Here is a 26,506-nt window from a genome sequence, read left to right on the forward strand (position 1 = left end):
AGGCTTCTTTCTCTCACAAACCGGGGAAAACGTTCACGCGCGTCCTACGCACAGAAGTCACACCAGCATGCTTCTTTTCGTGTTTGCTATCTGCATAGCTCCGCCCACACGCGACTTTTGGACACGCCTTTTCTTCGCACGAAATTCCTGGTGCGGTGCCAAAGCACGCCAAGCAGAAAGCATGATAGGAATAGTAGTGAGTGAAAGGAAAAAAAAAAAAAAAAAAAAAAGGATAACCATTGTTGATTGTGATGTCACGGCACCATTGTTGAGTGTTCCATCAGGGCCCTTGTGATGTCATCCAATAGCTGACCTTACTTGACCTCTTTGACCTCTTGACCTGACAAGGCTCTTGTGACACGCGCAGTGTTCCGTCCATTGAACAGACAAGGTAGGTCCAGCTGCATAGGAAGTGCTGGGCTACTTTTTAGCCACTAAGTAATCCAGTTCAAAAGATCCACAAGAGGGAGACACAGGCAAACTTTACTCATTTATTGAAGCACTGCAAAAGCTAAATGGTTACATCCAGCCAACTTGATACAAAAAAGGGTCAATTGCCTGCCAGAGACGACTCAGCAACCCTCCGAGGTGTGCACAACAGGCCCAAATCAAACGTGGAGGAGGGGAGGTCCAAACAATTCATTCAGGTGATAAGCCAATTAACCAATCATCAGTCTTAATTGGATCCAGGGTGTGTGTGACGACACTGGGGCTGAATGGGTTGCTTGGTGCTGGAAACAACCGACAGCTGATGCAATTAGGAGATTGACAGACTAGATGCAGGTATTATATGCAAAAAGCAACACTGCACTGACTGGGCAGACAGAGGAGAAGCTGAAGGAGGCACGACACACACAACTTTCCACTTGCTTGGCTGGAAGGATGATGCTTGCAATCCATTTCAATTTCATTCTGTTTTTTCATACTGGATTAGAAGGGGTGCACCGGTCCTGGAGGTACTGCAATACCAGGTCAATGCGTGGAGTGGACAGAGCAAGCTCTTTTTCCATCTCCCTGTTCGAAAAATCCATTTAATATATGGTCCCCAGATAGGGGACGTATCAGATATTAAACTGATAAGAACAGATTTTTTGATTGAAACGTCTTTATTACGATCAGTCATCATACATACATACTTTAGTACTGTGACGCAGCACAGGCCATGAAACAGTACATAATAAATTACTTACAGTCGTCTTTGCGAGCATGGCATTGTTATGTAAAGCCTACACTATACATCGCAATGAATGCTACACTAGCATACCTATTCAATCACAAAACCTTCCAACAAAGCATTTAGACAGTGATGAGGGAAGGGGAAGTGGGAAGGAGGGGATAGGGAGGGGGGATCACATGCCCTTAGCTTTATTGAGAGGACAAATACAAACGGGGGGAGAGGGGGAAGGAGAGGGGTTTATTCCTCTTCTTCTTCGTCGACGTCCGAGATGTTGTAGTCCTGCAGCATACTATGGATAAGTCTGCGGCAGTCCTGGACGGACTTGTTCTCCCTCCTGAGAATGAGCCGGTTCCTAGCAAACCAAATAGCGTCCTTAAAACAGTTCATAAGGCGCCAGGCCTCCTGGATGGCTCCAACAGTATGAATCCCAGGAAATAGTCCGTACAGCACCGAAGTGTGTTGCAGGCCGTTCCTGGGCACTGAGTCTTTGAGTTCATGTTCCAGGGCATCCAACAGGCGCTGTGCAAAGCGGCACTCCCAAAACAGGTGGTAAGATGTTTCCTCCACGAAAGGGCACCTGGGGCAGTACCGGGTTTTGCACAGGTTACGGGCATGCATGAATGACCGGATTGGCAGTCCGCCCTGAATGGCCATCCATGACAAGTCCTTATGCCCGTTAGTCAACCTGTTTGACGACACATTAGTCCAAACTGTCTCTAGTGTGTCGTCCTGGATCCCTGGAATTGACTCGACCACGTCCTTTGCTCTGATGAGTTTGTGGATAGTTTTTGGCTTCCACAAGTCGGGTTTAAGGCCCTCCAGCTGGTGTTCCCTCACAAACCTGACGACGTCCCCGTAGAACCAGGGAGCGTGCCAGTTGTAAGGGATGGAGCTGTCCCACTTGTCCCAGCCCAGACCCCTCCAGAGGGGCAGGAGGAAAAAGCGAGACATAGCCTTGCCCGCAGAGCCGTTAGCAGTTCTTAGAGTCCGACGAACGCTGTCACAAACAAAGGCAATCCGCAGTAAAGTGGGCAGGTCCGGTATGCCCTTTCCGCCCTTGCGGGGCTCTTTGTACATGATGGCTCGTTTCACTCTGTCCATCTTAGATCCCCAGATGAAGCGAAACACTGTCCTGGTGATGGCCCTGGAAACGGTGGCAAGAGGGGGCCATGCCTGTGCGGTGTACTGGAGCACAGGCAAAACTTCATTTCGCAGGACGAGTGCTTTACCTTCGATCGTGAGGTGTCTAAGGCTCCACAGTCCGATTCTTTGATTCACCTTGGCCAAGCGTTCTTCCCAAGACTTGAGGGCTGCGCCTTCCTTCCCGAACCAGACTCCCAGAATTTTGATGAAGTTTGGTTTGATGGTAAATGGGAAGGGGGCAGAAGAGGCCAGTTGCCAGTCCCCGAAGAGCATGGCTTCTGACTTGCCGCAGTTGACTTTGGCCCCTGAAGCTTGTCCGAACTCCTCGCAGGTCTGGACGAGTGTAGTCACCGAACGCTGGTCAGCGCAGAAGACGGTCACGTCGTCCATGTACAGCGAGCACTTGACCTCGTAGTGTCCAGGTCCTGGTGCGGTGATCCCTCTGATCTCCCCGTTCTGTCGGATAGCCTCCGCGAAGGATTCTATAACACAAACAAAAAGGAGAGGTGAAAGAGGGCAGCCTTGCCTGACCCCGGAGAGGACAGGGAAGGGGTCGGTCTTCCAGCCGTTCACCAACACCGTGCTGCAAATGTCAAAGTACATCAGGTCAACAAAAGAACAGAACCTCCTGCCCAGACCTAGCCTGCGCAGCGCCTTGCCCATAAATTCGTGAGAGACCCGGTCGAATGCCTTCTCCTGGTCCAGGCTGACCAGGGCGGCATGAACACGGCGGTCCTGGATGTAGTGCACCGTGTCTCTCACAAGGGCGAGGCTGTCTGCGATCCTGCGGCCTGGAATGCCGCAGGTCTGGTCCGGGTGGACGATTCCGCCGATGACGACCTTCAGCCGATTTGCCAGTACCTTGGCGAGGATCTTGTAGTCCACGTTCAGGAGAGAGATGGGACGCCAGTTTTTCAGGTCACATCTCTCCCCCTTCCGCTTATACAGGATCGTGATCATTCCTTCCCTCAAGGATGGGGGCATTGTACCCTCCACCACCATCTCCCCATAGAGTTCCAACAGGTCCGGACAGATCAGGTCCCCCAGCGCTACATAGAGCTCTGCTGGGAGGCCGTCACTGCCCGGGGTCCTGCCGGGCCTAAAGGATCTAGCGGCAGAGAGCACCTCCCCCACCGTCAGAGGGTCATCCATGGCCTCCGTACCTGCAGGATCAAGGTGGTTAGTGATACCTGACAGGAATTTATCGGCGGCCTTCTGGTCGGTGTTCCTCAGGGAGTAGAGGTCGCTGTAGAAGTCTGTGACGACTCCCATTACTTCCTCCTTCCCCGAGCGCATGTTGCCGTCTTTGTCTCGGAGTTCGTTCAGGGGCGTGTGGCCGGCATGGAGTTTCCTGAAAAAGAACGAGTTACACTTCTCATCCTTATCCAGGTTTTCCACTTTGGAACGGAAGACGATTCGTCTGGATTCCTCCTCAAAGTGCCTTTTCAGGCTCTTTTTGGTGTTATCCAGGTCCTCCCCTACGTCCCAGCCGCACCGGTGAAGATCTTGCAGGGACCGCAACTCATGTTGCAGTGCTCTGAAGGCCTTCTTTTTCTCACACGCCTGATGTTGTTGCTTGGCCTGAAAGAAACAACGAAACTGGACTTTAACATACTCCCACCAGTCACTAGTACATTTAAAGAAGCATTTGTCGTTCCGCCAGGATATGTAGGTATCCCTAAGCTCCGCCAGCACATCTCCCCGACTCAGCAGAGCGCAGTTCAGCTTCCAGGACCCACGGCCCGGGGGGAACCCGGTGCCTAGGGTGCACTGGACCTGAATGGCCCTGTGGTCGGAGAAGAAGCAGGGGACCATAGAGTGCCTACACTGCCTGACTGCCCGAGAGGCAAACACGAAGTCGATCCGAGAACGGAGTGAGCCATCGGGCCGGCACCACGTATAATTAATGGAGCCGTTCCCCATGGATCCCACAACATCCTGCAAGGACGCCTCGGTCACCATCTCGATAAGCAGTTTGGAAGTGACGTCTAGCTTGCTTGAGGTCCCGGAGCTGCGTCCGTCCTCCTCTATCGGGCAGTTGAAGTCCCCGGCCATCACTACGGCCCTGGTGGTAGCAAGCTGCGGTCGTAGGGCCTGGAATAACTCCAGTCGCTCACCCTTGTCAGGGGAGGCGTACACGCTGATGAGCCTAACCGGCTCTCCCGCCCAGGAGCCGTCTACGACAAGAAGCCTGCCGCAGACGAGCTCCTGGACGGAGTCAAGCGTGAACGCGTTTCCCCTGAGGAGGATGGCAACCCCGGCCGACTTGCAGCTGCCACCACCGGACCAGTAGGAGGGGCCATGGGACCACTGCCTGGCCAGGTGGTTGTAGGACCTAGAGGGGGGCAAAGCACATTCCTGCAACATGTAAACGTCGGCAACCTGAGAAGTAAGAAAGGTTAGTATCGTCTGACGTCTAGTCCGATCTCTAATGCTCCTAACATTGATGGAAAAAAGGTTAAAGTTAGCCATCATGTAAGAGAAAGAAAAGGGTTAGCAGAGAACGATACAGCTTAGTTACCACTCCGGTCGTCCGGCGGTTCCTCTACTTCTTCTTGTCCGCTGTCTGGGGGTTGCCCCTGTAATAGCGCAAAGGCGGCTTCGATCTCTTCCAGAGTTATCTGTAGCCGCATCGGGTCGGCGGTTGCCCCGTTGGCCACCATCTCCTCCACTTCGGTCTCGTCGAGGCTACTGGGGATGTGGAGGGGTTGCTGTTGGGGGTCCTCGTTGGTGGCCACCGGTTCTTCCATCTGCTGTTCTGTTTCTTCTTCTTTGTTGGTTGAGGCCACGTCCTCTACCTCGAGCATCTTCTTTTTGGATTGGTCAGCCGTGGGGCTGTCCCTACCCTTTCTCTTTCCTTTCCTCTGACTGACATCTGGGGAGACAAGAGGGGGAAATTCCTCCATAGAGAGGGCTACAGCAGCTGGAGGAGAGGTTAGTTCTGCTGTAGTGGTGGCGGCGGGGCGGGTTGGGCTGGGGGCACGGGAGGGGGTCACTGAGGTAATGGGGGGTTGGATGTGGATAACCTCAGTGGTGGTGGCGACAGGGCGGGCGGTTGGGCAGGAGGAGGAGGGGGCGGGAGCATGGGCAGGGGGAGATGTCCGCTTACCTTCTTTCTTAGATGGCTTCTCTTTGGGCTGTGTTGCCGCCTGGGCCGCGGCTTGTGGGGGGTTCCGGGCGGCCGGGGCCCTGGCTGCGACTGAAGCCCAGGTGCGGTCCCTCTTTGGGCAGTCCTTGTAGACGTGGGAGGCCAGCCCGCACAGGTTGCACGCCACCTTCTTTGGACAGTCTTTGGTCTCGTGACCTGTGACCCGGCAGATTCGGCAGGGATCCTCCTTGCAGTTCCTCAACTCGTGGCCCTTCTGTCCACATTTCCTGCAGAATTGTGGCATGTCCGGGTAGTAGATGAGGCCGTGGGAGTTTCCGAGGGAAAAAGACTGGGGCAGGTGCTGGAGGCCGTCTTCTGCAGTCGCGTCCTTGTTCAGTTTCACGACCGCTGACCACTTTCCGGTCCAGAAGCCGAGTCCGTTCAGGATGTGGGTGGGTTCCCTCACCACTGTGCAGAATCGATTCAGGAAAGTGGTGATGTCTTTACCGGGGGTGTGTGGGTTCCTCATAGACACCGTAATCCTTCTTTCCTCCCTCTGAATGGGGCAATTCCCGACAAAGTGAGAAAATGTGGAGTCCGATGCCGCCGATTTCACCTTCTCCCAATATCTTCTACAGATGTTGATTGACGCGAAGGTCACGTAGAAGATCCCGGTCATGAAGGCTTGGACGCTGAGGGTCTCTGGCTTTGAAAATCCCTGGTCCACCAGCATCTTCTGGCAGAAGATTTCCTCGGTCATCTCCGGGGACTTTCCATCCACCTCCTTCAGCTTCATGGCGACGGTCTGCCGCATCCAGGGCTCCAGTGAAGGGGCGACCTGGCCGGGCTTTCCGCCGCCTTTCTGCCGGGTAGAGGCGTCTGGTCCGGCCCCAGAGGGCCCAGGAGGCTTGGTGGCTTGGGTCTTCTTAGCCGGTCCTGCAGCATCCTTCTTGGTCTTGGGGGGCTTGGAGGTTGTGGCCATGGCTACTTCCTTCTAGCCCTCTTCCTGTGGTGTCTTCGCAAAGCGTCCTTTTGCCGCAGGGGGCGGAGCTTTGCGGCTTCCTTCTTGCTGGGCGGAGCTTCTTCCGGGGAGAGCTTCGCCGAGCTTCTTTCCTCGTCGAGGTCCCCCGAGGCCGGAGTCTTCAGGCCGGAGTCTTCAGTCCTCGTCGTCGGGGTTCCTCGTCGAGTCCTCGCAGAGTCTTCTCCTGGATCGCAGTCGGAGAAGTTCTTCCAGCTGTCGTGTTCGGGGCTGTCTAGATCCAAGTAAGCACTGTCTAACGTCGTACACCAAGACTATTAAGCCACAGGCCAAGAGGAGGTCGGAGACCAGAGCACTCTTGTTCCCTGGGGAATAGCCCTACACCCAATAGCAGCAGTGAGCTGAAGCTGAATTTAATCAACGATGCTCAAAGGCAGAGTGCAGGGGGTACCCACAAGGACCTGGGCCGGCAAGAAAAGGCAGACTGATAAGAACAGATACTACACTTGATCTTAGCCAAAAGGCCGATAAGAACAGATACTACACTTGATCTTAGCCAAAAGGCCGAGAAGCGATAACCTGAAAAGGGTTCGCAGTACAGGCCGATGGTCCCCAATGCAGAGCACTAATGAAGGCAATAGACTACTGTCCCCAGCCCAATACACAGTCCGGGAGGCTTCTTTCTCTCACAAACCGGGGAAAACGTTCACGCGCGTCCTACGCACAGAAGTCACACCAGCATGCTTCTTTTCGTGTTTGCTATCTGCATAGCTCCGCCCACACGCGACTTTTGGACACGCCTTTTCTTCGCACGAAATTCCTGGTGCGGTGCCAAAGCACGCCAAGCAGAAAGCATGATAGGAATAGTAGTGAGTGAAAGGAAAAAAAAAAAAAAAAAAAAAAGGATAACCATTGTTGATTGTGATGTCACGGCACCATTGTTGAGTGTTCCATCAGGGCCCTTGTGATGTCATCCAATAGCTGACCTTACTTGACCTCTTTGACCTCTTGACCTGACAAGGCTCTTGTGACACGCGCAGTGTTCCGTCCATTGAACAGACAAGGTAGGTCCAGCTGCATAGGAAGTGCTGGGCTACTTTTTAGCCACTAAGTAATCCAGTTCAAAAGATCCACAAGAGGGAGACACAGGCAAACTTTACTCATTTATTGAAGCACTGCAAAAGCTAAATGGTTACATCCAGCCAACTTGATACAAAAAAGGGTCAATTGCCTGCCAGAGACGACTCAGCAACCCTCCGAGGTGTGCACAACAGGCCCAAATCAAACGTGGAGGAGGGGAGGTCCAAACAATTCATTCAGGTGATAAGCCAATTAACCAATCATCAGTCTTAATTGGATCCAGGGTGTGTGTGACGACACTGGGGCTGAATGGGTTGCTTGGTGCTGGAAACAACCGACAGCTGATGCAATTAGGAGATTGACAGACTAGATGCAGGTATTATATGCAAAAAGCAACACTGCACTGACTGGGCAGACAGAGGAGAAGCTGAAGGAGGCACGACACACACAACTTTCCACTTGCTTGGCTGGAAGGATGATGCTTGCAATCCATTTCAATTTCATTCTGTTTTTTCATACTGGATTAGAAGGGGTGCACCGGTCCTGGAGGTACTGCAATACCAGGTCAATGCGTGGAGTGGACAGAGCAAGCTCTTTTTCCATCTCCCTGTTCGAAAAATCCATTTAATATATGGTCCCCAGATAGGGGACGTATCAGATATTAAACTGATAAGAACAGATACTACACTTGATCTTAGCCAAAAGGCCGAGAAGCGATAACCTGAAAAGGGTTCGCAGTACAGGCCGATGGTCCCCAATGCAGAGCACTAATGAAGGCAATAGACTACTGTCCCCAGCCCAATACACAGTCCGGGAGGCTTCTTTCTCTCACAAACCGGGGAAAACGTTCACGCGCGTCCTACGCACAGAAGTCACACCAGCATGCTTCTTTTCGTGTTTGCTATCTGCATAGCTCCGCCCACACGCGACTTTTGGACACGCCTTTTCTTCGCACGAAATTCCTGGTGCGGTGCCAAAGCACGCCAAGCAGAAAGCATGATAGGAATAGTAGTGAGTGAAAGGAAAAAAAAAAAAAAAAAAAAAGGATAACCATTGTTGATTGTGATGTCACGGCACCATTGTTGAGTGTTCCATCAGGGCCCTTGTGATGTCATCCAATAGCTGACCTTACTTGACCTCTTTGACCTCTTGACCTGACAAGGCTCTTGTGACACGCGCAGTGTTCCGTCCATTGAACAGACAAGGTAGGTCCAGCTGCATAGGAAGTGCTGGGCTACTTTTTAGCCACTAAGTAATCCAGTTCAAAAGATCCACAAGAGGGAGACACAGGCAAACTTTACTCATTTATTGAAGCACTGCAAAAGCTAAATGGTTACATCCAGCCAACTTGATACAAAAAAGGGTCAATTGCCTGCCAGAGACGACTCAGCAACCCTCCGAGGTGTGCACAACAGGCCCAAATCAAACGTGGAGGAGGGGAGGTCCAAACAATTCATTCAGGTGATAAGCCAATTAACCAATCATCAGTCTTAATTGGATCCAGGGTGTGTGTGACGACACTGGGGCTGAATGGGTTGCTTGGTGCTGGAAACAACCGACAGCTGATGCAATTAGGAGATTGACAGACTAGATGCAGGTATTATATGCAAAAAGCAACACTGCACTGACTGGGCAGACAGAGGAGAAGCTGAAGGAGGCACGACACACACAACTTTCCACTTGCTTGGCTGGAAGGATGATGCTTGCAATCCATTTCAATTTCATTCTGTTTTTTCATACTGGATTAGAAGGGGTGCACCGGTCCTGGAGGTACTGCAATACCAGGTCAATGCGTGGAGTGGACAGAGCAAGCTCTTTTTCCATCTCCCTGTTCGAAAAATCCATTTAATATATGGTCCCCAGATAGGGGACGTATCAGATATTAAACTGATAAGAACAGATACTACACTTGATCTTAGCCAAAAGGCCGAGAAGCGATAACCTGAAAAGGGTTCGCAGTACAGGCCGATGGTCCCCAATGCAGAGCACTAATGAAGGCAATAGACTACTGTCCCCAGCCCAATACACAGTCCGGGAGGCTTCTTTCTCTCACAAACCGGGGAAAACGTTCACGCGCGTCCTACGCACAGAAGTCACACCAGCATGCTTCTTTTCGTGTTTGCTATCTGCATAGCTCCGCCCACACGCGACTTTTGGACACGCCTTTTCTTCGCACGAAATTCCTGGTGCGGTGCCAAAGCACGCCAAGCAGAAAGCATGATAGGAATAGTAGTGAGTGAAAGGAAAAAAAAAAAAAAAAAAAAAGGATAACCATTGTTGATTGTGATGTCACGGCACCATTGTTGAGTGTTCCATCAGGGCCCTTGTGATGTCATCCAATAGCTGACCTTACTTGACCTCTTTGACCTCTTGACCTGACAAGGCTCTTGTGACACGCGCAGTGTTCCGTCCATTGAACAGACAAGGTAGGTCCAGCTGCATAGGAAGTGCTGGGCTACTTTTTAGCCACTAAGTAATCCAGTTCAAAAGATCCACAAGAGGGAGACACAGGCAAACTTTACTCATTTATTGAAGCACTGCAAAAGCTAAATGGTTACATCCAGCCAACTTGATACAAAAAAGGGTCAATTGCCTGCCAGAGACGACTCAGCAACCCTCCGAGGTGTGCACAACAGGCCCAAATCAAACGTGGAGGAGGGGAGGTCCAAACAATTCATTCAGGTGATAAGCCAATTAACCAATCATCAGTCTTAATTGGATCCAGGGTGTGTGTGACGACACTGGGGCTGAATGGGTTGCTTGGTGCTGGAAACAACCGACAGCTGATGCAATTAGGAGATTGACAGACTAGATGCAGGTATTATATGCAAAAAGCAACACTGCACTGACTGGGCAGACAGAGGAGAAGCTGAAGGAGGCACGACACACACAACTTTCCACTTGCTTGGCTGGAAGGATGATGCTTGCAATCCATTTCAATTTCATTCTGTTTTTTCATACTGGATTAGAAGGGGTGCACCGGTCCTGGAGGTACTGCAATACCAGGTCAATGCGTGGAGTGGACAGAGCAAGCTCTTTTTCCATCTCCCTGTTCGAAAAATCCATTTAATATATGGTCCCCAGATAGGGGACGTATCAGATATTAAACTGATAAGAACAGATACTACACTTGATCTTAGCCAAAAGGCCGAGAAGCGATAACCTGAAAAGGGTTCGCAGTACAGGCCGATGGTCCCCAATGCAGAGCACTAATGAAGGCAATAGACTACTGTCCCCAGCCCAATACACAGTCCGGGAGGCTTCTTTCTCTCACAAACCGGGGAAAACGTTCACGCGCGTCCTACGCACAGAAGTCACACCAGCATGCTTCTTTTCGTGTTTGCTATCTGCATAGCTCCGCCCACACGCGACTTTTGGACACGCCTTTTCTTCGCACGAAATTCCTGGTGCGGTGCCAAAGCACGCCAAGCAGAAAGCATGATAGGAATAGTAGTGAGTGAAAGGAAAAAAAAAAAAAAAAAAAAAGGATAACCATTGTTGATTGTGATGTCACGGCACCATTGTTGAGTGTTCCATCAGGGCCCTTGTGATGTCATCCAATAGCTGACCTTACTTGACCTCTTTGACCTCTTGACCTGACAAGGCTCTTGTGACACGCGCAGTGTTCCGTCCATTGAACAGACAAGGTAGGTCCAGCTGCATAGGAAGTGCTGGGCTACTTTTTAGCCACTAAGTAATCCAGTTCAAAAGATCCACAAGAGGGAGACACAGGCAAACTTTACTCATTTATTGAAGCACTGCAAAAGCTAAATGGTTACATCCAGCCAACTTGATACAAAAAAGGGTCAATTGCCTGCCAGAGACGACTCAGCAACCCTCCGAGGTGTGCACAACAGGCCCAAATCAAACGTGGAGGAGGGGAGGTCCAAACAATTCATTCAGGTGATAAGCCAATTAACCAATCATCAGTCTTAATTGGATCCAGGGTGTGTGTGACGACACTGGGGCTGAATGGGTTGCTTGGTGCTGGAAACAACCGACAGCTGATGCAATTAGGAGATTGACAGACTAGATGCAGGTATTATATGCAAAAAGCAACACTGCACTGACTGGGCAGACAGAGGAGAAGCTGAAGGAGGCACGACACACACAACTTTCCACTTGCTTGGCTGGAAGGATGATGCTTGCAATCCATTTCAATTTCATTCTGTTTTTTCATACTGGATTAGAAGGGGTGCACCGGTCCTGGAGGTACTGCAATACCAGGTCAATGCGTGGAGTGGACAGAGCAAGCTCTTTTTCCATCTCCCTGTTCGAAAAATCCATTTAATATATGGTCCCCAGATAGGGGACGTATCAGATATTAAACTGATAAGAACAGATACTACACTTGATCTTAGCCAAAAGGCCGAGAAGCGATAACCTGAAAAGGGTTCGCAGTACAGGCCGATGGTCCCCAATGCAGAGCACTAATGAAGGCAATAGACTACTGTCCCCAGCCCAATACACAGTCCGGGAGGCTTCTTTCTCTCACAAACCGGGGAAAACGTTCACGCGCGTCCTACGCACAGAAGTCACACCAGCATGCTTCTTTTCGTGTTTGCTATCTGCATAGCTCCGCCCACACGCGACTTTTGGACACGCCTTTTCTTCGCACGAAATTCCTGGTGCGGTGCCAAAGCACGCCAAGCAGAAAGCATGATAGGAATAGTAGTGAGTGAAAGGAAAAAAAAAAAAAAAAAAAAAGGATAACCATTGTTGATTGTGATGTCACGGCACCATTGTTGAGTGTTCCATCAGGGCCCTTGTGATGTCATCCAATAGCTGACCTTACTTGACCTCTTTGACCTCTTGACCTGACAAGGCTCTTGTGACACGCGCAGTGTTCCGTCCATTGAACAGACAAGGTAGGTCCAGCTGCATAGGAAGTGCTGGGCTACTTTTTAGCCACTAAGTAATCCAGTTCAAAAGATCCACAAGAGGGAGACACAGGCAAACTTTACTCATTTATTGAAGCACTGCAAAAGCTAAATGGTTACATCCAGCCAACTTGATACAAAAAAGGGTCAATTGCCTGCCAGAGACGACTCAGCAACCCTCCGAGGTGTGCACAACAGGCCCAAATCAAACGTGGAGGAGGGGAGGTCCAAACAATTCATTCAGGTGATAAGCCAATTAACCAATCATCAGTCTTAATTGGATCCAGGGTGTGTGTGACGACACTGGGGCTGAATGGGTTGCTTGGTGCTGGAAACAACCGACAGCTGATGCAATTAGGAGATTGACAGACTAGATGCAGGTATTATATGCAAAAAGCAACACTGCACTGACTGGGCAGACAGAGGAGAAGCTGAAGGAGGCACGACACACACAACTTTCCACTTGCTTGGCTGGAAGGATGATGCTTGCAATCCATTTCAATTTCATTCTGTTTTTTCATACTGGATTAGAAGGGGTGCACCGGTCCTGGAGGTACTGCAATACCAGGTCAATGCGTGGAGTGGACAGAGCAAGCTCTTTTTCCATCTCCCTGTTCGAAAAATCCATTTAATATATGGTCCCCAGATAGGGGACGTATCAGATATTAAACTGATAAGAACAGATACTACACTTGATCTTAGCCAAAAGGCCGAGAAGCGATAACCTGAAAAGGGTTCGCAGTACAGGCCGATGGTCCCCAATGCAGAGCACTAATGAAGGCAATAGACTACTGTCCCCAGCCCAATACACAGTCCGGGAGGCTTCTTTCTCTCACAAACCGGGGAAAACGTTCACGCGCGTCCTACGCACAGAAGTCACACCAGCATGCTTCTTTTCGTGTTTGCTATCTGCATAGCTCCGCCCACACGCGACTTTTGGACACGCCTTTTCTTCGCACGAAATTCCTGGTGCGGTGCCAAAGCACGCCAAGCAGAAAGCATGATAGGAATAGTAGTGAGTGAAAGGAAAAAAAAAAAAAAAAAAAAAAGGATAACCATTGTTGATTGTGATGTCACGGCACCATTGTTGAGTGTTCCATCAGGGCCCTTGTGATGTCATCCAATAGCTGACCTTACTTGACCTCTTTGACCTCTTGACCTGACAAGGCTCTTGTGACACGCGCAGTGTTCCGTCCATTGAACAGACAAGGTAGGTCCAGCTGCATAGGAAGTGCTGGGCTACTTTTTAGCCACTAAGTAATCCAGTTCAAAAGATCCACAAGAGGGAGACACAGGCAAACTTTACTCATTTATTGAAGCACTGCAAAAGCTAAATGGTTACATCCAGCCAACTTGATACAAAAAAGGGTCAATTGCCTGCCAGAGACGACTCAGCAACCCTCCGAGGTGTGCACAACAGGCCCAAATCAAACGTGGAGGAGGGGAGGTCCAAACAATTCATTCAGGTGATAAGCCAATTAACCAATCATCAGTCTTAATTGGATCCAGGGTGTGTGTGACGACACTGGGGCTGAATGGGTTGCTTGGTGCTGGAAACAACCGACAGCTGATGCAATTAGGAGATTGACAGACTAGATGCAGGTATTATATGCAAAAAGCAACACTGCACTGACTGGGCAGACAGAGGAGAAGCTGAAGGAGGCACGACACACACAACTTTCCACTTGCTTGGCTGGAAGGATGATGCTTGCAATCCATTTCAATTTCATTCTGTTTTTTCATACTGGATTAGAAGGGGTGCACCGGTCCTGGAGGTACTGCAATACCAGGTCAATGCGTGGAGTGGACAGAGCAAGCTCTTTTTCCATCTCCCTGTTCGAAAAATCCATTTAATATATGGTCCCCAGATAGGGGACGTATCAGATATTAAACTGATAAGAACAGATACTACACTTGATCTTAGCCAAAAGGCCGAGAAGCGATAACCTGAAAAGGGTTCGCAGTACAGGCCGATGGTCCCCAATGCAGAGCACTAATGAAGGCAATAGACTACTGTCCCCAGCCCAATACACAGTCCGGGAGGCTTCTTTCTCTCACAAACCGGGGAAAACGTTCACGCGCGTCCTACGCACAGAAGTCACACCAGCATGCTTCTTTTCGTGTTTGCTATCTGCATAGCTCCGCCCACACGCGACTTTTGGACACGCCTTTTCTTCGCACGAAATTCCTGGTGCGGTGCCAAAGCACGCCAAGCAGAAAGCATGATAGGAATAGTAGTGAGTGAAAGGAAAAAAAAAAAAAAAAAAAAAGGATAACCATTGTTGATTGTGATGTCACGGCACCATTGTTGAGTGTTCCATCAGGGCCCTTGTGATGTCATCCAATAGCTGACCTTACTTGACCTCTTTGACCTCTTGACCTGACAAGGCTCTTGTGACACGCGCAGTGTTCCGTCCATTGAACAGACAAGGTAGGTCCAGCTGCATAGGAAGTGCTGGGCTACTTTTTAGCCACTAAGTAATCCAGTTCAAAAGATCCACAAGAGGGAGACACAGGCAAACTTTACTCATTTATTGAAGCACTGCAAAAGCTAAATGGTTACATCCAGCCAACTTGATACAAAAAAGGGTCAATTGCCTGCCAGAGACGACTCAGCAACCCTCCGAGGTGTGCACAACAGGCCCAAATCAAACGTGGAGGAGGGGAGGTCCAAACAATTCATTCAGGTGATAAGCCAATTAACCAATCATCAGTCTTAATTGGATCCAGGGTGTGTGTGACGACACTGGGGCTGAATGGGTTGCTTGGTGCTGGAAACAACCGACAGCTGATGCAATTAGGAGATTGACAGACTAGATGCAGGTATTATATGCAAAAAGCAACACTGCACTGACTGGGCAGACAGAGGAGAAGCTGAAGGAGGCACGACACACACAACTTTCCACTTGCTTGGCTGGAAGGATGATGCTTGCAATCCATTTCAATTTCATTCTGTTTTTTCATACTGGATTAGAAGGGGTGCACCGGTCCTGGAGGTACTGCAATACCAGGTCAATGCGTGGAGTGGACAGAGCAAGCTCTTTTTCCATCTCCCTGTTCGAAAAATCCATTTAATATATGGTCCCCAGATAGGGGACGTATCAGATATTAAACTGATAAGAACAGATACTACACTTGATCTTAGCCAAAAGGCCGAGAAGCGATAACCTGAAAAGGGTTCGCAGTACAGGCCGATGGTCCCCAATGCAGAGCACTAATGAAGGCAATAGACTACTGTCCCCAGCCCAATACACAGTCCGGGAGGCTTCTTTCTCTCACAAACCGGGGAAAACGTTCACGCGCGTCCTACGCACAGAAGTCACACCAGCATGCTTCTTTTCGTGTTTGCTATCTGCATAGCTCCGCCCACACGCGACTTTTGGACACGCCTTTTCTTCGCACGAAATTCCTGGTGCGGTGCCAAAGCACGCCAAGCAGAAAGCATGATAGGAATAGTAGTGAGTGAAAGGAAAAAAAAAAAAAAAAAAAAAAGGATAACCATTGTTGATTGTGATGTCACGGCACCATTGTTGAGTGTTCCATCAGGGCCCTTGTGATGTCATCCAATAGCTGACCTTACTTGACCTCTTTGACCTCTTGACCTGACAAGGCTCTTGTGACACGCGCAGTGTTCCGTCCATTGAACAGACAAGGTAGGTCCAGCTGCATAGGAAGTGCTGGGCTACTTTTTAGCCACTAAGTAATCCAGTTCAAAAGATCCACAAGAGGGAGACACAGGCAAACTTTACTCATTTATTGAAGCACTGCAAAAGCTAAATGGTTACATCCAGCCAACTTGATACAAAAAAGGGTCAATTGCCTGCCAGAGACGACTCAGCAACCCTCCGAGGTGTGCACAACAGGCCCAAATCAAACGTGGAGGAGGGGAGGTCCAAACAATTCATTCAGGTGATAAGCCAATTAACCAATCATCAGTCTTAATTGGATCCAGGGTGTGTGTGACGACACTGGGGCTGAATGGGTTGCTTGGTGCTGGAAACAACCGACAGCTGATGCAATTAGGAGATTGACAGACTAGATGCAGGTATTATATGCAAAAAGCAACACTGCACTGACTGGGCAGACAGAGGAGAAGCTGAAGGAGGCACGACACACACAACTTTCCACTTGCTTGGCTGGAAGGATGATGCTTGCAATCCATTTCAATTTCATTCTGTTTTTTCATACTGGATTAGAAGGGGTGCACCGGTCCTGGAGGTACTGCAATACCAGGTCAATGCGTGGAGTGGACAGAGCAAGCTCTTTTTCCATCTCCCTGTTCGAAAAATCCATTTAATATATGGTCCCCAGATAGGGGACGTATCAGATATTAAACTGATAAGAACAGATACTACACTTGATCTTAGCCAAAAGGCCGAGAAGCGATAACCTGAAAAGGGTTCGCAGTACAGGCCGATGGTCCCCAATGCAGAGCACTAATGAAGGCAATAGACTACTGTCCCCAGCCCAATACACAGTCCGGGAGGCTTCTTTCTCTCACAAACCGGGGAAAACGTTCACGCGCGTCCTACGCACAGAAGTCACACCAGCATGCTTCTTTTCGTGTTTGCTATCTGCATAGCTCCGCCCACACGCGACTTTTGGACACGCCTTTTCTTCGCACGAAATTCCTGGTGCGGTGCCAAAGCACGCCAAGCAGAAAGCATGATAGGAATAGTAGTGAGTGAAAGGAAAAAAAAAAAAAAAAAAAAAAGGATAACCATTGTTGATTGTGATGTCACGGCACCATTGTTGAGTGTTCCATCAGGGCCCTTGTGATGTCATCCAATAGCTGACCTTACTTGACCTCTTTGACCTCTTGACCTGACAAGGCTCTTGTGACACGCGCAGTGTTCCGTCCATTGAACAGACAAGGTAGGTCCAGCTGCATAGGAAGTGCTGGGCTACTTTTTAGCCACTAAGTAATCCAGTTCAAAAGATCCACAAGAGGGAGACACAGGCAAACTTTACTCATTTATTGAAGCACTGCAAAAGCTAAATGGTTACATCCAGCCAACTTGATACAAAAAAGGGTCAATTGCCTGCCAGAGACGACTCAGCAACCCTCCGAGGTGTGCACAACAGGCCCAAATCAAACGTGGAGGAGGGGAGGTCCAAACAATTCATTCAGGTGATAAGCCAATTAACCAATCATCAGTCTTAATTGGATCCAGGGTGTGTGTGACGACACTGGGGCTGAATGGGTTGCTTGGTGCTGGAAACAACCGACAGCTGATGCAATTAGGAGATTGACAGACTAGATGCAGGTATTATATGCAAAAAGCAACACTGCACTGACTGGGCAGACAGAGGAGAAGCTGAAGGAGGCACGACACACACAACTTTCCACTTGCTTGGCTGGAAGGATGATGCTTGCAATCCATTTCAATTTCATTCTGTTTTTTCATACTGGATTAGAAGGGGTGCACCGGTCCTGGAGGTACTGCAATACCAGGTCAATGCGTGGAGTGGACAGAGCAAGCTCTTTTTCCATCTCCCTGTTCGAAAAATCCATTTAATATATGGTCCCCAGATAGGGGACGTATCAGATATTAAACTGATAAGAACAGATTTTTTTAGTTGGCACCCCCAAACGGGGACGTCATAATTTTTATTAAAACATATTTACATAAAAATACAAATTAACGTTTTTTTTTAAACAAACAAACAAAACATATCAACTCAAAACCAATCTGGGTTAGCACCATCTTTCCATGCATAATATGACATAAGCAACAAACTACGTCTATCAAACTCCGTATTTTCTGTAACTATATCTGGAATTTTTATTTGATCATATGGATGAACCTTAGCACGCTGAAAAAATCTCACTTTGTCAGCTATTATAGATTTCCTAACATATGCAAATAAGGCCTGTAATTTGACCCCCGATTTCTGTGCACTTTCTATTTCTGACCATACTCTCTGACTATGTACTTCCTCCTCTGAACCTCTCTCAAAAGGATTTTTAGGTTTTTCCACCACTTTCATACTTTCTGATTTTTCCTTTTCTACTGTATCCATTTTTCCTCCTGACTCCTTTCTTGCTCTTACCTCTATCTTATTCTCTTTAACTGTCCTTCTTATTTTTGACTCCTCAGCAGCTTCTGTCTCCTCCACTCCTTTGCGCTTTCCCCTCACCTCTCCACCTCCCTCCCCCTTTTTCTTTTGGGGGCAAGAAGCGTGGACGTGACCAATTTTACCACATAAATAGCATTTCTTTTTTCTTTACAATTTTCATAACTATGACCTATACATTGACAGTTAGCACAATATTGTTCAGTACAATCATCTTTTATGTGTCCATATTGCTTGCAATTACGACAAAAATCAGTCATGCCATTAAAAAATAAATCACCATTAATTTTTCCAATTTTAAATCTCCCAGGTGGGAAGATTAATTCCCCTTCCTCCTTTTCATGCAACAAAACTTCAAATTTCCACTTCATAGTCCATATACCAAATTGGTTATACACTTTACCCATTGGGATAACTTTATCACAATACCTTAATAAAAAGGAAATAATATCTTCTTGTAACACGTAAGGACTATACATAAGTACTGTTACCAGTCTCTTTTTCCTCGGAAAATGCGGTAATACCGCCACGCCCTCCAAGATTGGGCTTAACTTGCAAAGTTCAAGTTTCTTGAGTACTCCGGTACAAACTTCTTCCGTAATGAGGATCACATCATAAGACCCTCTTTTATGAAAGTCCAATATAGCCAAAATCAGCTCCTTTCGGATGCCAAACAGTCCCACCAAGATATCCTCAACAAGGAAAGTAAGTCCTTTCTCCTTTTTCTGTGAGTCTTGTAGCAGGAAACGGATTCCATTTCTTATCCGCTGGTACGTAGGCACTTCTCCCGGACCAAAGCTGTCATCATCAGGATCAGGAACTCCTCCTCCGTCTGGATTCGGGACCTCCATCTCCATCTCCAATGGTACGCCAGGCAAAACCGGAACTGACACAGTGCCCTTCACCCACTACCGAGGCAGCAGGCAGGTAAGGTGATCGCTCCTCGTTGCCCAGGGACTAAGCCGACTGCCCAATAGCAGCAGGGGGGTGAAGTCCGAGCTATGAACTCAGACGATCCCCCCAGGCCGAGCAGCCGGGTACCCCAGGCACCTTCTGACCAAGACCCAATGTATCCCTACACTTGATCTTAGCCAAAAGGCCGAGAAGCGATAACCTGAAAAGGGTTCGCAGTACAGGCCGATGGTCCCCAATGCAGAGCACTAATGAAGGCAATAGACTACTGTCCCCAGCCCAATACACAGTCCGGGAGGCTTCTTTCTCTCACAAACCGGGGAAAACGTTCACGCGCGTCCTACGCACAGAAGTCACACCAGCATGCTTCTTTTCGTGTTTGCTATCTGCATAGCTCCGCCCACACGCGACTTTTGGACACGCCTTTTCTTCGCACGAAATTCCTGGTGCGGTGCCAAAGCACGCCAAGCAGAAAGCATGATAGGAATAGTAGTGAGTGAAAGGAAAAAAAAAAAAAAAAAAAAAGGATAACCATTGTTGATTGTGATGTCACGGCACCATTGTTGAGTGTTCCATCAGGGCCCTTGTGATGTCATCCAATAGCTGACCTTACTTGACCTCTTTGACCTCTTGACCTGACAAGGCTCTTGTGACACGCGCAGTGTTCCGTCCATTGAACAGACAAGGTAGGTCCAGCTGCATAGGAAGTGCTGGGCTACTTTTTAGCCACTAAGTAATCCAGTTCAAAAGATCCACAAGAGGGAGACACAGGCAAACTTTACTCATTTATTGAAGCACTGCAAAAGCTAAATGGTTACATCCAGCCAACTTGATACAAAAAAGGGTCAATTGCCTGCCAGAGACGACTCAGCAACCCTCCGAGGTGTGCACAACAGGCCCAAATCAAACGTGGAGGAGGGGAGGTCCAAACAATTCATTCAGGTGATAAGCCAATTAACCAATCATCAGTCTTAATTGGATCCAGGGTGTGTGTGACGACACTGGGGCTGAATGGGTTGCTTGGTGCTGGAAACAACCGACAGCTGATGCAATTAGGAGATTGACAGACTAGATGCAGGTATTATATGCAAAAAGCAACACTGCACTGACTGGGCAGACAGAGGAGAAGCTGAAGGAGGCACGACACACACAACTTTCCACTTGCTTGGCTGGAAGGATGATGCTTGCAATCCATTTCAATTTCATTCTGTTTTTTCATACTGGATTAGAAGGGGTGCACCGGTCCTGGAGGTACTGCAATACCAGGTCAATGCGTGGAGTGGACAGAGCAAGCTCTTTTTCCATCTCCCTGTTCGAAAAATCCATTTAATATATGGTCCCCAGATAGGGGACGTATCAGATATTAAACTGATAAGAACAGATTTTTTTTTTTTTTTTTTTTTTTTTTTTTTTTTTTTTTTTTTTTTTTTTTTTTTTTTTTTTTTTTTTTTTTTTTTTTTTTTTTTCCACTCAGATCTTAAGTCTTAAATCTTAGCATTTCACAAAACCAAAAAAAATCAAAATAAGACTTTTCTTCAAACCATCATTGTGGAAGATACCAAAAATTTTTTTTTTTTTTTTTTTTAATTAATTTTGTATATATCTCTTCACACAAAAAGCAATTTTTCCCCTGTATGTATCTCTTCACTTGTTATAAACAAAAATTTTTTTTTTTTTTTTTTTTTTAATTTTTTTTTTTTTTTTTTTTTTTTTTTTTTTTTTTTTTTTTTTTTGTTTTGTTTTTTCCTTTTTTCCTTGTTTTTTAAATTATTTATTTATTTATTTATTTATTTTATATTTTTTTTTTATTTATTTATTTATTTTTTTGTTTGTTTGTTTGTTTTTTTTTTTTTTTTTTTTTTTTTTTTTTTTTTTTTTTTTTTTTTTTTTATATTATTTTCTACCTTACTTTATTAACTACAGGTTTACTTACTTTGTTCTCTATAAGGTCAGCAGATTCCAACTGTCTTGTTTCCATCTCTCTTTTGCTTTTTCCTCCCCCAAGTCTAATTTCTCTTTCCAAAAAAAAACATAAAGATAACTCAAACATAACTTTACACACTCCTCTACGGACAGTTCTTTCCTTTTCAATATCACAATGCATCTACACTTCCACAAAGCTAATTTTCCACATGATAAAATCGTCCAAACTATTTTAAATTCTTCTTTATCGATCTTTAGTCCATATAACACCATATCATACTCTAACCTACCCAACTTGCACACATTTTTTATTAAGTTCCCGATTTTTCTCCACACTTCTTGCGCAAACTTACAGTTCCAAAAAATATGAGTTGGATTTTCACTTTCAGCACAATTTCTTCTTGGGCAAAATTCACTTCTCGCACACCCTCTCCTATACATAAATTCACGTGTTGTTAGACAGTCTTTAATTATGCTCCAGTTTAGATCCTTTTGCTCGTTTGGTAAAAAATAAATATTACAGTTCGTCCATATTTCCTCCACAATTTTCTCTGAGAATCTTTCTACTGGGCTCATAAAGGCTCTATCATTCAGAACTTTCAACACTTTCCTATGACATTTTAAGACACTCACTTCACACTCAGTTAGCCTAAATTCTCTCAGCACTCTCTCAATAATAATATAATGTTCCGGTGGAGTAAACCTATATGGTTTTTTAAGGTCAGACATTACCCACTTATACTTCCTAATAAAAAAACCCATGTTGTATGTTAATAAAAACTTAACCCTTGAATCTGATCCAGTTAAAGTACTTACACAGTAAGATAAATATCTAACATATAAAAATCTTCTAATGTCTGGAAAACTTTTCCCCCCTTTCTGTTTTAACTTATATAGCTCATCTCTTTTCACTCTTTCCATTTTTGACTTCCATAAAAAATTAAAACATAACTTAACCATTTTTTTCATAATATAAATAGGAGGGATAAAAACTGCAGCAACATATAAAAAAATTGGCAATAAAACTTGTTTTATAATTAAAATTTTCCCTTCCATCGTCAAAGCTCTAAGATTCCACCAACATATCTTTTTCCTAACTCTTTCCAACAAAGATTCCCAATTTTTTGTGTTACCAACTGTCTTTGAAAAAAAAATACCTAAAATCTTCAACTCACACACGTTTATTAATCTACAATCTGAATCTAAAAGCAAATCCCCAATACACATAAAATTAGATTTATCATAATTAACCTTAAAACCTGACGCACTACAAAACCAATCTAAAATTCTACAGACCCTATTTAAGCTTTTTTGATTCCTAATAAAAACAGTCACATCATCCATATAAGCGACCACTTTCACATATTCATTACTACCACCAGGGAGGAAAATACCATTAACTACTTTATCTCTCCTTATTTCACATAATAATGGCTCAATTGCACTTATAAATAAAATTGGAGATAGGGGACAACCCTGTTTTACACCACACTGAACCTCCACTCTTTTTGATAAAAAACCATTGACAGATATTTTACTAAAAGAATTAAAATATAAACATTTGATTTGGTCTATAAAAACCTTAGGGCAATCCATCTTTTCTAATACTTGAAATAAAAAACAATGGGAGACTCTGTCATAGGCTTTCTCAAAGTCTATTGACACCACGGCCATTTTTTGGTTTCTATCCACACAATCCCATAAAACGTCCCTTATTAAAATCAAAGAGTCCACAATTTTCCTACCTGGCACCGCACATGATTGATCACACTCAACTATCGAAGCAATCACCTTTTTTAATCTATTTGCCAATATCTTCGCATAAATTTTATAATCAGTGTTTAATAGAGTAATAGGCCTCCAATTCTTAATTAAACTTTTCTCACCTTTTTTAAATAATAAAACAATTATTCCTTCATGCCAAGACTTGGGGACCGTCCTTAAAGATAAAACCTTCCAAACAACGTTACTAAAATCATCTGATATTAAACTCCAAAAGGATTTGTAAAACTCTATCGGAATTCCGTCTAAACCGGGCGTCTTCAAATTCGAGAAGCTTTTAATTATATCAAAGATTTCCTCTTTCTCCACTCCTTTAATTAGACTATCTTTTTCCTCTGTATTGAATTTCTTTTCCATCGAACTTAAAAAAAACTCACACAACGACTTATCACACTCCTTCTTGTCAAACAACTTCCCATAAAATTCTTCAACTCTTTCCAATTTCTTCTCTAAGACCACTTCCCCCTCTAAAAAATCAATAAAATCTTTTTTTCCCCTAATTTTTTTAAAGAAGAAATTTGAACATTTTTCATCATTTTCAAGAACTTTTACCCTCGCATTGAAAATAATTTCTTTACCTCTCTCACATAACGCTCTTTTTATCTCTCTTTTAACAAGTTCAATATCCTCATCAAAATCCAATCCACTTTTTTTAAACACATAAAAACTTTGCAACCGGCCATTTAAAAGCGAATATAGCTTCCTTTTCTCTACTGCCTTTTCCTTACCAACTCTCTTAAAAAACACTCTTATCTGTTCTTTTACAAAATCCCACCATTCTAAAATATTGCTATACACATCCTTCTTTGACACCAAAGTTCCGTAAAAACTACAAAACCTATTCCTAACTTCTTTTTCTTCTAACAATGTTACATTTAGTTTCCAATGCGTCGGTTTTCTACTTTCCTTTTCACCCACATTTAAAATACATTTTATTACATTATGATCTGAAAAACAACATATATCAGATTTAAAACTCTTAGACTCAAACTGATCCGAAACAAAAAATAATCAATTCTGGATTCAAAATTCCTACTCCTCCACGTAATCTCCTCTTCTTTTTTCCTCCCACACAAATCCCATACATCTTTCAAGTTTCCAGAATTTAAAATCCCTTTTAAAATCGTAACTGAACCATCTTTCCTATTAAAATGACAATTAAAATCCCCACCGATAATTATAGGATCATTACCAGAAATAAATAATTGTAAAACTTCAAACAAATCTCTTCTCTTATTTTTCTCTGGATAAGCATACACGCAAAAACACTTTATTTTCAAATTATTCCTTTTTACTCTCACCATAAGAATTCTTCCTGGATAAATATCCTCTGAACTTTCTATTTCCCACTCTCTTCTACATAAAAAACCAACTCCATCATTTTTATTCTCATTCCCCCCTGAAAACACCACATTTCCATTCCAATCTTTTTTCAAATACTCATAATCAACCATTCTCTTTATATTACATTCTTGCAAAAAAATAAAATCTAAGTCTTCATTCTCTAAATATTCATACAGTGCAGTACGCTTATATTTTTTGTTTACACCTTGAATGTTCAAGGAAGCACATTTCACCATTAGCCTACACCTAATGTAGGGCTAACTCCCCCGCCCTTATCTGAATGAACTTCTTCATCCAGTTCAATTCCTCTAGCGTCATCAGAGCTAGGCGACATAGAGCCCAGCAAATCCACAGCTCTTATTTTTTCTGCAGTTCCAATTTCATCATCATCAGAATCTTTTTCACATAAACCTCTTTTTAAACTTTTCACCTCCATCTCCATTAAGCCTTGCCCACATGGAAGGCTGCTATCCACACTGCTACTTGTATTGGGATAACTTTCATTAAGTTTTTCAACCTCCTTTTCCAGAGCTGAAAAGGCCTCCACTTGAGGAGCAGTCTCTTCTTGGGGCCCTGCTACCTCTGTTGTCACTAACTCCTTCTTTTCACCTTTCTTCTTTTTTTCTCTTTTCCCTTTTTCACCTACAGTTTTTCCCTTCATTTTCCCTAACTCAGTATTCCCCTCTTCTCTTTCCCTTTCACTTTCCCTTGCTTCTTCTTCCCTCATTTTTTCCATCAAATCTCCTTCCACCACTTTTCTTCTCTCCTCACCCCTGACTCCAATTCACCATCACCTTCTTCACTTCTTAAAGGGGGGGAAATCTTCCCTATTTTCATTTTCTTGACTTCCACCATTCCTTTTTGGGCATTGATCTTCCTGATGAACATCAAACGTGCACGTCTTACATCTTTTACAGTCAAAGTCCCCGTGGCCATATTTCCTGCAGCTCTTGCAGTACTTAGGCATCCCAGAAAAAAACAAATACCCACGGCTTCTATTTATAAAGATAATTGGAGGCGGTCTAGCCACTCCTCCCTCTTCATTAGGGTCTTTCTTAAAAGTCACCACATACACTCTCTTCCCATTCCAGACACCAAAGTTTGTTCTCCCATAACTTTTGAAGATCACTTTCTCACAATATTGATAAAGAAAGCTTGTCACTTCTTGGTCAGATATGAAAGGGCTGTACATCTGTACAGTTAACAACTTAGTTTGGTATTGGAACAAAGGCACCACCTTCACACCTTCAAAGACGTCATTCCCTCTATTTCTCTCATAGAGGGCAAAGGTCTTTTCGCAAAGATCCAGACTAACCAGGGAGACATCATATATCCCTCTTGAAAAAAAACTCTGCACACAAAAAAAGTGCTCTTTCTCCAACTGGAGTATCGGGCATAGAATATTTCGGTATATATAAGATAGGTCTTTACCTTGACGATATTCTGCTGCCACGAAAAACCGAATGGTGTCCTTAAGGCCATAATCTTCTGAAAAGAAATCCGGACGTGATCCGTCCCTCGGATTCCTCCGGTCGCCTCCTCCGAAATCCATCTCAGCGACTTCTCTCCTCTTCTTTCTCCAAAATAAAACAGCCCGGAACGAGCCGCGATCGCCTCCGCCCAGTCGACGAAATCCGTAGTCCAAAGATTCCTCCACGATCCTCCGGTCCCGACGTCCTGAGAAGGTGAACCACTGCTTCCTCCCACCCCCAATAGCAGCAAGCCTGAAATACAGGCAAGGCCGAGGGTGAGAATCCACAGCAGTTCCCTTGCCCTCTGGCCTCAATCCGTTAAGATCGAAGCCAAAAGGCCGAGAAGCGATAACCTGAAAAGGGTTCGCAGTACAGGCCGATGGTCCCCAATGCAGAGCACTAATGAAGGCAATAGACTACTGTCCCCAGCCCAATACACAGTCCGGGAGGCTTCTTTCTCTCACAAACCGGGGAAAACGTTCACGCGCGTCCTACGCACAGAAGTCACACCAGCATGCTTCTTTTCGTGTTTGCTATCTGCATAGCTCCGCCCACACGCGACTTTTGGACACGCCTTTTCTTCGCACGAAATTCCTGGTGCGGTGCCAAAGCACGCCAAGCAGAAAGCATGATAGGAATAGTAGTGAG

The 26,506-nt window shown here is 45.8% G+C and overlaps 11 non-coding genes and 1 pseudogene across 11 annotated transcripts; all 12 read right to left on the minus strand.

The window, feature by feature from the left end:
• Nucleotides 1-934: 934 nt before the first annotated feature.
• On the minus strand, nucleotides 935-1,116 carry LOC121006393. The gene has a single exon (XR_005780243.1). It is a non-coding gene; the product is annotated as a U2 spliceosomal RNA (small nuclear RNA).
• Nucleotides 1,117-6,776: 5,660 nt separating this feature from the next.
• On the minus strand, nucleotides 6,777-6,963 carry LOC121006528. The gene has a single exon (XR_005780329.1). It is a non-coding gene; the product is annotated as a U2 spliceosomal RNA (small nuclear RNA).
• Nucleotides 6,964-7,994: 1,031 nt separating this feature from the next.
• Nucleotides 7,995-8,185, minus strand: LOC121006241. The gene has a single exon (XR_005780105.1). It is a non-coding gene; the product is annotated as a U2 spliceosomal RNA (small nuclear RNA).
• A 1,030-nt stretch (nucleotides 8,186-9,215) lies between these two features.
• LOC121006242 lies at nucleotides 9,216-9,406 on the minus strand. Its single transcript, XR_005780106.1, has one exon. It is a non-coding gene; the product is annotated as a U2 spliceosomal RNA (small nuclear RNA).
• A 1,030-nt stretch (nucleotides 9,407-10,436) lies between these two features.
• On the minus strand, nucleotides 10,437-10,627 carry LOC121006243. The gene has a single exon (XR_005780107.1). It is a non-coding gene; the product is annotated as a U2 spliceosomal RNA (small nuclear RNA).
• Nucleotides 10,628-11,657: 1,030 nt separating this feature from the next.
• On the minus strand, nucleotides 11,658-11,848 carry LOC121006244. The gene has a single exon (XR_005780108.1). It is a non-coding gene; the product is annotated as a U2 spliceosomal RNA (small nuclear RNA).
• A 1,030-nt stretch (nucleotides 11,849-12,878) lies between these two features.
• Nucleotides 12,879-13,069, minus strand: LOC121006245. The gene has a single exon (XR_005780109.1). It is a non-coding gene; the product is annotated as a U2 spliceosomal RNA (small nuclear RNA).
• Nucleotides 13,070-14,100: 1,031 nt separating this feature from the next.
• LOC121006246 lies at nucleotides 14,101-14,291 on the minus strand. The gene has a single exon (XR_005780110.1). It is a non-coding gene; the product is annotated as a U2 spliceosomal RNA (small nuclear RNA).
• A 1,030-nt stretch (nucleotides 14,292-15,321) lies between these two features.
• On the minus strand, nucleotides 15,322-15,512 carry LOC121006247. The gene has a single exon (XR_005780111.1). It is a non-coding gene; the product is annotated as a U2 spliceosomal RNA (small nuclear RNA).
• A 1,031-nt stretch (nucleotides 15,513-16,543) lies between these two features.
• On the minus strand, nucleotides 16,544-16,734 carry LOC121006249. The gene has a single exon (XR_005780112.1). It is a non-coding gene; the product is annotated as a U2 spliceosomal RNA (small nuclear RNA).
• Nucleotides 16,735-17,765: 1,031 nt separating this feature from the next.
• Nucleotides 17,766-17,956, minus strand: LOC121006383. The gene has a single exon (XR_005780235.1). It is a non-coding gene; the product is annotated as a U2 spliceosomal RNA (small nuclear RNA).
• Nucleotides 17,957-20,566: 2,610 nt separating this feature from the next.
• On the minus strand, nucleotides 20,567-20,737 carry LOC121006486 (annotated as a pseudogene).
• Between the last annotated feature and the right edge of the window lie 5,769 nt (nucleotides 20,738-26,506).

This window comes from Bufo bufo, chromosome 6 (genome assembly GCF_905171765.1).
Source record: "Bufo bufo chromosome 6, aBufBuf1.1, whole genome shotgun sequence".
Taxonomy (NCBI): domain Eukaryota; kingdom Metazoa; phylum Chordata; class Amphibia; order Anura; family Bufonidae; genus Bufo; species Bufo bufo.